Here is a 14,660-nt window from a genome sequence, read left to right on the forward strand (position 1 = left end):
AAAGTGACTTTTATGGAGACATGACTCACACACAGACCTTTGGACCTGGCTAATCAATTGTGCTTCCAGGCATGAAACAGGTAAGAAGCCTACTGAAATTTTGTTTGATCCATATAAACAAGAAAACTCTCAAACAATTGAAAGAAGGCTAAATTGGACTGTGGCAAAAGGGGATCGAAGGCTGTGGACCAATTTCCAGACTTGAGCCAGTTCATAGATCCAGAACCCCTTGAATGGAGGGATGGCCAGGTTCTCCTGAGGGAGGACCTTGATAAAATACCCAAGAGTTTTACTGTTAGCCTTTCTCCAGTCCTTCCCCAGAGGGACCTGCAGCCTTTCATAAGGGTAACTGTACACTGAGGAAAGGAAACAATCAGAAAAGAGCACTCACACCTCTTGCAGAGAAAGGATCAGAATTTAGTTCCTAGAATCCACTCAGTTGGCTCACAACCACCTGTAACTACAGCTCTAGGAAATTCCAGGGTCTGTTGGATACTGGTTCTGAGCTGATGCTGTTTCTAGGAGACCCCAAGAAGCATTGCAGCCCTCCAGTTAAAGTAGTGATTAATGGAGTTTTGACTGAAGTCTGACTCACACTAGGTCCACTGTGTCCCCAAACTCATCCCATAGTTATTTCCTCAGTCCCAGAATGTGTAATTGAGATAGATATACTTAGAAGTTGGCAGAATTCTCATATCGGTTCCCTGACCTGAGGAGTGAGGGCTGTTATGGTTGGGAAGACTAAATGGAAGCCTTTAGCATTGCTTCTGCCAAAGAAAATAGTGAATCAAAGGCAATATCATAAGCCAGGTGGTGGTGGCATACGCCTTTAGTCCCAGCACTCGAGGGCAGAGACAGGCGGATCTCTGTAAGTTCGAGGCCAGCCTGGTCTACAGAGCTAGTTTTAGGACAGGCTCCAAAGCAACACAGAGAAAACCTGTCTCAGAAAACCAAACCAAACCAAACCAACCAAAAAAAAAAAAAAAACCCAAACAAACAAAAAAACAAAAACAAAACAAAACAAAAAACAATATCATATCCCTGGAGGAACTGCAGAAATGAGTGCAGTGCCACTATAAGGACTTGAAAGATGCAGGGGTGTGGGTCCCCACCATGTCTTCTTTAACTCTCTTATCTGGCCAGTGCAGAAGACAGGTGGATCATGAAGAAAGACAGGTGAGTATTGAAAAATTAGTCAAGTAGTGCCTCGGATTACAGCTGCTGTAGCAGATATGGTGTCCTTATTTGAGCAGATTAACACATCTCCTGGTACATGGTATACAACTATTGAATTAGCAAATGCCTTTTTCTCAATAATTGTCCTTAAGGTCCACCAGAAGTCTTTACTTTTAGTTGGCAAGGCCGGCTGTATACCTTTACAGATGATTTTTGTTTGTTTGTTTTGGTTCTTGTTTGGATTTTTGAGACTAGGGTTCTCTGTGTAGCCTTGGCTGTCCTAGAACTCACTATGTAAACCAGGCTGGCCTGGAATCCACAGATATCTGCCTGACCCTGCTTCCTGACTGCTGGGATTAGAGGTGTACACCACCACCACCCAGCTATACATTCACATTTTAACCTTAAGGATATATTAACTCTCCAGCCCTGTGTCACAACTTAGAAGGGGTCTTGATCCTCTGTCTCTTCCACACAATATCCCACTGGGGCACTATATTGATAACACAATGCTGATTGGACCAAGTGAACAGGATGCAGCAACCACTTTGGTCTCACTGGTAACACACATGCTTATCAGAAATAAATCCAATCAAAATTCAAGGACCTTCTACTTCAGTGGAATTTTAGTACAGTGGTGTGGGGCACGCAGAGATATTCCTTCTATGGGGAAGGATAAGTTATTGCACTGGTCCCTCCCACCACCTTGAAAGAAGTACATTTAATGGGCCTGTTTGGATTCAGGAGACAGCACATTCCCCATTCAGACCTGTTACTCCAGCTCATATACCAAGTGACTCGGAAAGCTGCTGGCTTTGTGTGGGACCTGGAACAGGAGAAGGCTTTTCTGCAGGTCCAGGCTGCTGTGCAGGCTGCCGCTGCCCTACCACTTGGACCATATGATCTATAGACCTGATGGTACTTGAGGCATCAGTATGGATGCTCTTTGGAGCCTTTGGCGGGCTCCTATATGTGAATAACAGAAAAGACTTATGGGAGTTTGGAGGAAGGCTCTGCTATTATCTGCAGACAATTATTGTCCCCCTGAAAGACAGCTCTTGGCCCACTATTGGGCTATAGTGGAAACTGAATGTTTGATAATAGGCCACCAACTTACCATTTGCCTGAGATACCCATCATGAGCTGGGTGTTGTCTGACTCACCGAGTCATAGAGTAGGATGTGCACAGCAGCAATCTATTATCAAAGTTTGGGCAGGTCCTGAAGGCACAAGCAAGTTACACGAAGAAGTTGCCCAAATGCCTATGGTTACTATTCCTGTTACAATGCCATCTGCTGCCAAGTATGCACTTACAGCCTCATGAGATGTTCCCTATGATTGGTTGACTGAGGAAGAGAAGACCAGGGCCTGGTTTACTTATGGTTCTATACATTATGCAGACACCACCCAAAAGCAGACAGCATTACAACCCCTTTCTGCAACAACCCTGAAAGACACCAGCAAAGGGAAATCTTCACAGTGGGCAGAACCTTGGGCATTACACATGGTATTACAATTTGTTTGGAAAGAGAAATGGCCAGTTATTCAATTGTTCACTGGTTCATGGGCTGTTGCCAATGGATTGGCTGGATGGTCAGGGACTTAGAAAGAGCATGGTTGGAAAACAATTGAGAAAGACATCTAGAGAAGGAATATGTGGCTAGATCTCTCCAAATGGGCAAAGGATGTGTCCCATGGAAATGCTCATCAAAAGGTGACTTCAGCTGAGGAGGAGTTCAATAATCAAATATTCTGCAGACTGTTATCCTATCTTTCTAGCCATTCCTGTCATTACCCAATGGGCTCATGGACAAAGTGGCCATGGTGGAAGAGAGATGGAGGTTATGAATGGGCTCAACCACATAGACCTTCACTCACCGACGTGACCTGGCTACTGAGTGCCAGGTCTGCCAACAGTGGAGGCCAACACTGAGCCCCAGATATGTTCACCCTGGGGTGACCAGCCAGTAGCCTGGTGGCAGGTTAACTAAACTGGGCCACTTCCTCTATGGAAAGGACATTCTTTGTCCTTATTGGAGTAGATACTTATTTTGGTTATTGATTTGCCTTTCCTGCATGCAATGCTTGTATCAAAACCATCATCTGTGTGGGTTTATAGAATGTCTGATCCCCCGACATGGTATTCCACAGTGTTGCTTCTGACCAGGAATCTCACTTCATAGCTAGAGAAGTGCATCAGTGGGCATACAGTCTTATAATCCACTGGTCTTACCATGTTCCCTACCACCCTGAAGCAGCTGACCTGACAGAAAGGTGGAGTGGCCTTTTGAAGACACAGTTATAGTGCCTGTTAGGTGGCAAGAGCCTGGAGGGCTGGGGCAGGGTTCTCCAGCAGGCAGTCCATGCCTTGAATCAGTGTCCAATATATGGGACAGTTTCTCTGATACCCAGGATCTATCTAGGGATAGAAAAGGAATAGTTTCACTCACTCACTATCAGTGACCCATTAGGAAAACTTTTGCTTTCTGTTCCTGCAGCCTTAAGTTCCACTGGCCTAGAAGTTTTGACTCCAGATGGCAAGTGCTTCTGCCAGGAGCCACAACAAACATTCCATTGAACTGGAAGCTCAGACGCCCCACTGGTCACTTTGGGCTTCTGATGCCCTTGAGCCAAGACTAAGAAAGGAAGAACATTGTTAGAAGGGGTGATAGATCCAGATTACCAAGGGGGAACTGGATTCCTTGTCCACAATAGATGCAAGAAAGATGTCTGGAGTGCAGGCAATTCTTAAGGGTGTCTCTTGGTGCTATCATGTTCTGTGATTAAAGTTAATGAGTTGCTACAACAGCCTAATCTAGGCAAGGTGACAAAGGGCACAGGCCCTTCAGGAATGAGGGTATGGGTCACTACTCCAGGAAAAGAGCCAAGACATGCTGAGGTGCTTGCTGAGGGTGGAGGAAATACAGAGTGGGTAATAGAGGAAGGTGACTATAAATACCAGCTAAGGCCACGTGACCAGTTGCAGAACTGAGCATTATAATTGACATGTTTCTGTCTTTTTTGTTTGTTTGTTTTTTGAGACAGGGTTTCTCTGTGGCTTTGTAAGCTGTCCTGAAACTAGCTCTTGTAGACCAGGCTGGCCTCAAACTCACAGAGATCAGCCTGCCTCTGCCTCCTGAGTGCTGGGACTAAAGGTGTGCACCACCAATGCCTGACTTCTGTCTTGTTTTGTTAAGAAGGCATTTGTACTCATACTTGTGCTTTCTTTCCTCAGTTTTTTGTCATATGATGAACATCAGTTAACAGAATATCGATGATTATTATATTGATGTTTGAGATACTAAAAGAATGCCCTTCAAGGGCATTGCCACCGATTGTAAATTTCTAATGTGTTTGCAGTTGTACAAGAGATAGTTATACCATGTTAGGTATAATTTTTTACATAGCATAATTCTTTATTGATTCTTTGGGAATTTCACTTCATGTACCCCAATCCTGCTCACCTCCCAGCCCCTCCATATCCTCCCCTCATCCCTGTAGCGTCACCCCAAAAAGAAACTGCCTCCATCAATAAAAACAAAACAAGCAAGAAAACAAAACAAACAAATAAAAAACCCATCTCATGCCTCCATCTTTCCAACCTCTTCGTCCATTCTAGTGGCATCAGGAGCTGCAGTATGTCATGCAGTATACCCTTTTGTCCAATCAGTCCTACCCACAGAATGTTCACTGCAATGAGTCATTGGTTCAAGGCTCTTGCCCTCAGGCACACCATCATCACTGGACCCTCACCGAAACTCCTCTCGAATATCCTGTTGTTGCTCCGAGTCATGGGGATCCTACAGCGTTTGTTCTACAGGACCAGTCCCTTCATGCATTCCAGCAGGTCATAGAGGTATATGTTAGGGTGAGGCAACACAAGGCCCAGGCTATGGGTCTGGGCCACTAGGACCATCACTCTCAGGAGAGGTGAAGAGCCAGCTCTCCCACAAACATGGTGAGAGGTAGGGTCATCTCTCTCGAATGCAGGGTGGTGGGATGGGATAAGGGGGGGGGAGTGTAAGGGATAAGGTTTTTCCTCCCGCCGCTGGTCTTGTCCCGCTGCTGTGCCAGCCCCAATTAACACAGAGACTCTGTATTTGACATAATGCTGTTGCCCAGGTACTTGTTTCTTATCAGCTAGCTCTGTCTTAAGTATTAACCCATTTCTATTAATCTAAGTATTTCCACATGGTCTTATCTTACCAGAGAGAGGCCACCAGTGTTCTGCTCTGTCTGTCTTCCATCTTGACTCCTCCTTACTATTTCCTCTTTCTTTCCTCCTTGTCTCCTAGTCCCGCCTGTCTGGTTTTCCTATTGGCCAACAGTGCTTTATTCACTAACCAGTATGAGAAACATATTTACAGAATGACATCTCCCATCAGGGGAGCTCTACCTCTTCTGCTGCAGTGACCATCGAGGGGCAGGAACAGCTCAGCACAGCTTTTGGATTGGATTTTTAACTCAAATAGTTCCTATGACTCCCCCCCCCCAGTGGCAACAGGGACCATGACCCCAGCTACAGCAGGACTATGGACCCAGACATAGCCTGGATATTACCATAGCCCCTGTGGCAACACAGGCCACCCAGATCATTATGGCCCAGGCAGCAGCAAGGCCCACGGCCACCAACATGGTCTTAGGGGGTTGTCTAGACCCCAGTCATCTGCACAGCCATCAGTGGTAACAGGAATCACAGACATCAACTTAGACCCTGGCTGCTGCTGGGCCACAGAGCCTGACATGGCCCTAGGCAGCAGTCTAGGCCTGAATGACATCATGGCCCCATGTGGCAGTGCAGGCCACCCAGACTGTCATGGTCCCAGTGGTAGCATGGCCTTCAGACACAAACATGGCCAGGACCCTAGCCCCTGGGGCGTCCATGCAGTCTTTGGTGGTACCAGGAGCCATGGACATCAACACAGGTAGGACCATGGTCTTCATCAGCTACCTGGGTTCAGATGTCACCATGGCCCTGGGTGGCAGTGCAGGCCACTCACATCAGCATGGCTCCTGAGGCAGTTTGGCCCTCAGACACCAGCATGAGATTTTTCATTAAATTCAATAGCTGCCCCTTGGGCAACTGCTGTCCTAATTGGCAACTGCAACTCCAAGTTACCAGTAGCAGTTCACAGAATTCTGTTCCCTCGGGTACTCTCTATCACAGCCACCAAAGGGAACTCTATCTAGATTTCTGTCTCTCTATAGAACTCAGGATTCAGAGGTTAAGGTGAAAATCTGTTCGCTCAGAGAGGCTGAATAGCAAGTAGCTAACCTCCCCTCTTAGCTTACAGCTGCCCAAAAAAAAACCAGGTGTGCTTCTGCTCAGCCCCCATTTAAGAATTCTAGCTACACATGGTTCCTCCCTACCACTTCCTGTCTGCTAGTTGCTGACTCAGCCTCATGACCCAGGTTAATGTTATTTAATCAAACAAATGTAACACATCTTTGCATCATTAAGCAAATATTCCACAGCATAAACGAATGTAACCCATCTTAAATTAATATTCCGCAACACCAACATGGATGCAGATGGTGGCCCATACTCCTGGCATTATCACGGCCTTCAATCATATCAGGGATCTCCAACACCAACCCAGACCCTGGCTGAGGTAGGGCCACAGACCCAGACAGGGCCCCAGACAAGACCCTGGCCTTGATGTCACTATGCCCCTGGTGACTGCACAGGCCTCTCATATCTGTATGGCCCCTGCTGCAGCATGACCCTCAGATCCCCACCTGGTCTCAGGCGACAGCCCAGATTCCCAGTGTTTGCACAGCCTTTGGCAGTATCAGGATCCATGGATACCAACCCAGTTCCTGGCTGCTGTAAGTCCAAGGACCCAGACATGATCCCACGTAGGATGTCACCATGGTCCCAGGTGGCAGCACAGGCCATTCAGATTAGCATGGTCCTGGCGGCAGTGTGGCCCTCAGACACCAACATGGACTCAGGTGTCTGACCAGACCTCAGTCATTGGCATGGCCTTCAGTGGTTACTGAAACCATGGACATCAACACAGACCCTGGCTGATACAGGGCCATACACCCAGACATGGCCCCTGGCAGCAGCTCAGGCCCAGATGCCATCACCTCCTCAGGGTGTCAGCATAGGCCACTCAGATAAACATGACTCCAGAGGGGCATGGCCCTCTGACACCTAAGTACCACAGGTGGTGTCCCAGACACCAGAATTCCCATGGCCTTGGTGGCAACATGGGTCATGGATCCTACGATCATGGACCCAGACATGATCCTAGGCAGCAGGACCCTGGTCCCTGGTGACAAGCAGGCCACCAACATCAGTCCATTACTTACAGCCCTCACGTCTTCAGATCTGCCTCTTACCACAGCACACAAACAATTCTGACTCTCTTTGCCCCCCATTTCTCCACCATGAACTTTCTCACCATAACTGTGAGGATCCAGGATGCCCCACGGGACCCTCCTGAGCCACATCAGGTGTAATTTTGACCTGGTTAAATACACATTGTGTTTAGTGTATCCTGGGATAGTTATTTTAGGCATAATTGATAACCTGGTTATTGCTTTCATTTGGAAATTAAGCATGACATAAAGAGATATGATTGCATGACAAGTTGACAAGGGGTAAACTTGTGATGGTTACTTTGGCTGCCAAAGTGACTACATCTAGAATTAACTAAAATCCAAAAAATGACTAGTTGTGAGGAATTTTTGCTTAAAGAAATCATTTGAAGTAGAAAGACACAGCTTTAATCCAGATCCTTTGAGCTGTGAAGATCCGCCTCTAATCTGGGCCACACTTTCCGCTGGAATCCTGTATAAACACAGAAGGAGGAAGCTGTACTCTTTGCTTGCTCTTGAAGGCAGGTCCATTTCTTCACTGGCTTTAAAGTCTGCTTCTTTAGAGCTGGGCGTTGGTGGTGCATGCCTTTAGTCCTAGCACTCAGGAGGCAGAAGCAGGTGGATCTCTCTGAGTTTGAAGCCAGCCTGGTCTACAGAGAGAGTGTTCCAGGACAGGCTCCAAAGCAAAACAGAGAAACCCTGTCTTAAAAAACAAAAAACAAAACAAAAACACCCCCCCAAAAAAGCCTACTTCTTTGGGATTCCAGTGTATACTGTAGACCAGCTCAGCCAGCCAGCCTCACGCACTGAATAACTAATACAGCTGGAGTTGGAGTTCTTCCTGCCTCAGTTTCCCGAGTGTGGGAATGGTTGGCTACCTGTTGCATGTCTTCACCTTTTTCTCTGTTCATTCTGCCTTTGCCCAGTGCTGCCTCAGCTCCTCCCCCTGTCCTTATTATCTCCTTTCTACTTACTTTTTCCACTTCTAGTTTTCTCTGTTGTCCTAATATTAATTGGTGGTCTTTCTGCTTGCTTCTTTTATAACCGTATCCCAGTGACGAATAGGTCAGTGCACACAATACTATCCATGTCTCTATTCTATAACAAGTACTAGCACTGAAGGGTGTTTTACACTGATTGACACTGTGCTTTCACAGTGGGCCATTAGTTGTGCCGACTTCTTCAGAGAGTACCCCACTCTTGGAGTGGTACAGGGTATTGAGCCAGTGCCTAAGCATGTGGGCAGAGGGTCTACTGAGATATACCCAAGTCTAGCAGAGGGAAATGACACCCCAACTCTACTACAAGCTGCACTACTAAAACTTCCCCTGCAGTGATTATGGGTGATTAGACAAGAATTCAGCCAACATCCTAACCCATATACACAAGTCCCAAGAGCGACAAAGAACCAAGGCAACAGGACTGCTCCAGAAATTACCAATCTCACAGTAACGGCCTCCAACGAGAGTGAACTAAATGAAGTCCCTGACAAAGACGTCAAAAGAATAATGATAATAAATGTTAAATAAAATCAAAGGTGACACAGATAAAGTCCTGAATAAAGTAGAAAAGAACACAAGTGAACAATTGAATGGAATGAAGATGTCAGTACAGGCCATGAAAGTGGGTTCAACAGAGAACTAGAAATACTGAAAAAAATCAAACTCAAATGTTGGAAATGAAAAGGTCAATAAGTGGAGAAACTCAGCACACTGAACCACGAGAGTAGAACAGATCAAGAGGAAAGAGTATACAAGTTAGAACATTAAGACAGTGGCAAAGACAGATTAATAAGGAAACACAAACAGCCAGCGTCTCTATGACACCATTACAAAGCCAAGTCTACAAATTATGAATGAGAGGAGAATTGTCAGCAGACTTTTCTGCCTGCCAGCTGCTCCCTAAATAACCACACAGAGACTTCTTAATATTAATTATAAATGTTCAGCCAATAGCTTTAGGCTTGTTTTTAGTTAGCGCTAATAACTAACGTTAACCCATTTCTATTAATCTGTGTGCTTCCCTGAGGCTCAGCTTACCTCATGTATGTACTTCCTATCCTGCTTGCTCTGCTTCTCCTCAGACTCTGCCCCTTTCCTTCCCCAGCATTCTCTCTGCCCCCCAATCCTGCCTAGCCATCATCCAATCAGCTTTTTACTGACAATGAGAACATTACAGGATTATTCTATAGCAGACAACATCAGGATAAATGCACAAAAAAAAAAAAATCCAGTAAAATCATACCAGAACATTCCCTAAATCTAGGGAAATATATGGCTATCTAGGTACAGGAGGAATTCAGGCTGCCAGCCAAGGCCAAGAAAGACCTCCCCATGCTGTACTTCTGCTGAAACACTAAGCAGCCAAACAAAGCAGGCTTACTGAAAGCCAAAAGAAACACACATAATGGCGGAGCTGTCAGGGCAACAGTAGGTTTCTAAATAGAAACTTTAAAAGTCCCCAGAGCATAGATTGACATATTTCTAACAAATCCTGTGACAGACAGCAGCAGTCAACCCAGATCACTACAGCTGAGAAGAGGAAGCTTCCTATGCTGAAGACACTAAGCCAGCATGACAGGACCTCATGGCTACTGATTTCCTCATGTTAACTTGGTATTCTGTCATTTTGATAAGAGTTGCTCATCTTCTCTGGTTTGTGGTGGAGTCTTTAAGGTTCCTTTGATATGGAATAATACTATCTGCAAACAGGGCAGTCCTTGCAGGCAGCAAACAGATGGGCTGCAGAGGGCTGTGAGACTGTACAGCAATGACAACTAGTGTTTAACTACTCAACCCACTTGGGGAGCCCCACTTGGCAAAGCCATGGGGCTATTGACTGTGTAACTGGTTGTTCCTATAACTTTCTCAGGTGCCACTACTATACTTTCCTAATAAGAACAGCTGTGGGATTCTTCCTACAGCCCTGAGGTGGTGTGTTTTATACATGTGGGCACAGGTATAGCTGTGGGTGGTCAGTAAGATGACCACAGGATGATCAGAAAGATGGACATAGATTCCTCAGTTACACAGTTACAAAGACAGCCTTTTACAAAGACAGCCAACTTTAGACTTCAGAACAGAGTCAAAGCAGTTGATCCTGGAGACAAATATCTGGTTGCCCTAGAGACAAATACATGAGGTCATTTCCCCAGGTGTTGTTTTACTGATTCAAGGCCAGAGATTGAAGTAATAATGGGGTTGTCCTTCTGTGTACATGTTTCTCTTATTGGTTAATGAATGAACACTGTTGGACAATAAGGCAGGAAGCTAGGCAGGACTAGGAGAAGAGAAGAGGAGAATTCTGGTAATGCAGGTAGAGAGGAGTTGCCATGTAGATACCTGGAGGATTGGATGCACTGGACCCTTCTCCAGTAAGATAAGATCACGTGGAAATAATTAGATTAATAGAAATGGGTTAATAATTAAAACAGAGCTAACCAATAAGAAGCCCTAGTCACTGGCCAACAGTTTTACAATTAATATAAATCTTGTGTGTTTATTTGGAGCTGAAGGGCTGTGGGACCATGTGGACAAGAACCTCTTGTTACAAAGCAACTTTAGTCTGCTGGTACTTCCTACCACTCAAGGTCCTGATAATTAATTGTTATAGTTAAGTCTTGAATTCCAATGTCATTTTCTGTCTGGGAAAGAGCTATGTGTATGGGTCAATGTGACATTGCTAGCCTGAGAGAAACTACATGACTTAACATGTGTTATGAGTATGGGCCAGGCTCTAAAAAGCGTGATTTATAATTGTCCAGAGTTTGGCTGAGAGAAAGCACAGTGAGAAACAGACAGCAGAGAGCAGAGAAGCAGAAGACAGCAATGAAGGGAGGCAGAGAGCAGAGGCAGAGAATGGATACAGCAGAGCAGGAGTGGCGGTGTTGAGAGCAGGCTGCTGTGTGAGAGAGAGATAAAGAAGAAAAAGAAGCATGAGAGAATGAATGAGTGAGAGTGAGTGAGCAAAGAATGAATGAATGATGTAAAAGAAGTGTGCACACGTGAGAGTGTGGATGTGAGATTGTGTGTGTATGTAAAGAGAAATCTGTAACAGTATGTAAAGAGATGGAACTGAATGTAGAAATATGTAGTTGGGCAGAAGAGAGATGTATGTTGTTATGAGCACTTTCCCGCCAGCCTGGTCCTACAGCCTCATCAGCCCCAAATAACACACAGATATACTGTATTAATTATGAAACTGTTGGCCTGTTACTAGCATTACTTATTGGCTAGCTCTGTCTTAAATATTAACTCATTCCTAGCAATCTTTTTCCATGTAGTCTTATCTTACTAGAGAGAGGTTTGAACCTCTTATTCCTCTTGCATCCTATGTTTCGACTCCTCTAATACATCTTCCAGAATCCTCCTTGTCTCCCAGTCTGGGCTATCTTGCTTCCCTGTAGGCCAACAGTGCTTTATTCATTAACCAATAAGAGAAACATATTTACATAATGACATCTCCCATCAGTACGTAAAGAGGAATTGTCAAGAAAGAGATTATTTAAGTTAAAGTAAAGAAAAGATCACCATCAGGAAAGCCTGTGCTTGTTCCTTTTTTCTTAGGTCACCAGCAGGAAGTGTGTTTCCTTATTTACTCCTGAGATGGAAGAGTCTAACTACCCTCAGATAAGAATCTTTCCTAAATCTTGCTACATCAGGAAATTCTCTCTATTACCCTGGAGCAGATCTGGGAGCTGGCCTGTGTCAATGGGCTATTCCAGTTCATATCTTTTGATTGGGGAATTGTGACCATTGACATTCAGTATTTGAAATAAAAAAGTATATATTAAATTTTGTCATTTGTTGATTTTTGTAATGTCTGATGCTTTCAAATTTGTATTTATTTATTTACTGTTATGATGCGATTTACTATTTCCTGTGGCCTCATGGAAGAGTTGGCTTCCTGGGTGTCATCCATCTTGGCTCTGTCATTTTAGCATGTGGAATATTCCTTTACACTGTGTGAATATATGTCATTGCGATTGGTCTCATAAAGAAGCTGACAGGCAAACAGCAGAACAGGATAAGGTTAGTCAGGAGAGCCAAACTGAGAAAGCTGGGAGGAATAAGGGCAGAGTCTGGAGTCTCAAGCAGACACAAAAAGAAGCAACATGCACATGCCATACTGAGAAAAGTACCAAGCCACATAGCAAAGCATAGATAAAAAATATGGGTTAGCAAAGATGTAAGAGGTAGTTAGTAATAAGCCTGAGCTATTGGTGGAGCATTTATAGTTAATATTAAGCCTCTGGGTGGTTACTTGGGAATGACTTGCTGAACAGAAACTTCCACCTACATTAGCATCCTGACTGTCATGGAGAGACTTGGGCTTGTATGTCAGTTTCTTTCTGTAGGAAATCTGGGGCTACAATTTCATTGACTGGCCTTTAGTGTTATCTCTGGTCCTCTTCTCCCGGACTTTTGGGTTTTATCCTTTGAAGTGACCTCAGAGTGGGCAGGTGTCACGGCCACACTCTTTAGTTCTTTTTTGTCATTGATGTTTGGATGCAGCACCTCATCAGTCTTGTCTTCAGACTCAAGGTCCTCCTGCTTGGTGGCCTCTTGGTGATGCTTTCCACTGTGGTTTTTATTTGATTCACCAAGTTTTCATCTTCAACCTTTCTAGTGTTTCTTTTTTTCTAAATTGCTATTTTCAAGTTTTTTTTTTAATTCATATTATTGCTTTTCTCATCTATTTTAGTGATTTTTTAACTTTATGTTACGGACTTTCCTCTCCAGTCATTGACCATTTTTATCAGAAAACCATCTTTACACACACACACACACACACACACACGTGCGCACGCGTGCGTGACTTGAGGTCAAGCAGAAAGAAGAGTGGGGGAGTAGGAGGGAGACTAGTGGAAGGAGAGTAGAAGGACAAATTTTTAAGGGAATGAGGATGGGGTAGGGGGTGGGAGACTGCGATAGGAGGTGACTGTGGTCAAAGTGCCTGATATGCTTAGATTACCTTCATGAAACCCACACTATGTACAATGAATATCCATTAGTAATAATAAAAACAAAAGAACAAGGCAAACCAGCACAAGGCGGGGTGCTTTCCACAATCAATGTAGAGTAGCTCCTAAAATATACTGCCTACAAACAACATTGTTTCTTTTTTAAAGCAGACATTCCTTAAAAGAAAAAAAAAAAGCAGACATGGAGCATGGGAAGACCAGTCCAGAAACAGCCAATGACTTACAGGGACAGGGATTGAGGACAGGGAAGGAAACAGAGTGGGAAGGGATCTGTATGTTCTATAGTTTAGATTTTGGTACCGAAAATTGCTTATTGCTTATTGCATCAAAAAGGAGTCAGGGCTCCGTAGCTTACTCCATCACTGGCCCAATATGGCAAGGCCCCAACACCACACAAAATAAAACCACCACCAACAACAAATCAACCTCAACTTAAATACACGAGAAGCATGGAACCTATCTGTCACATTGCCGATGAAAGTCCCTGTGGCTGTGGCAATCCACTCTTAGCAGGACACACATCAAAGAGGGAAAGCCTGTGGACACGAAATGGACTTGAAAAAGTTATGTTGAATGAGGTGTGTGTGACCAGGGTTGGGTAGGTGAGGGTTGGGTACATCTGTGTCCTGAGTGAAGCGGCGGAGTCCCTGTTCCGCCACACGGGGGCGCTCGCCGCCTCCTCATCTCTCCCGAGCTGCAGCTGCAGGGACCTCTGCAGCCCTGCCACCTTCTTCCAGCATCACAGGGCAGTGATGGGTTTGGGTGGGTGCAGTTTTCTTTCTCAGTGTCCTCCACCTCGTTGTGCTCTGAGGACCGGGTGCTGCACTGGAGGGGATGGGTGGTTGGCAGGGCTGCTGTGCACAGACCAGGTCTTGGTGTCACTATGCACCTGCCTTCTCCCTGAGATCTCCTGGCTTCTAGCCTGGGTGACTCCGGAGACTCACAGACTCTCCCCGGCCTACCACTCCGCTTTACTGCTTTTATCACCAGCCTCAATCCTGAAAGAGATAATGTAGAAAGAACAGCAACCTTTTTCTCTCCCCCAAAGTGCAAGAAACTACAAGGCTCCCGATATATTTGAGTTGAGTCTTTCACACCATCCTTATGTGGTCATTTGACCCAACGAATCTCCCTTGTGCTTTTGAACATTTGCATTGTTTTGATGCTGTCATCT

The sequence above is a fragment of the Phodopus roborovskii genome, unplaced genomic scaffold (assembly GCF_943737965.1).
Source record: "Phodopus roborovskii unplaced genomic scaffold, PHOROB, whole genome shotgun sequence".
NCBI lineage: Eukaryota > Metazoa > Chordata > Mammalia > Rodentia > Cricetidae > Phodopus > Phodopus roborovskii.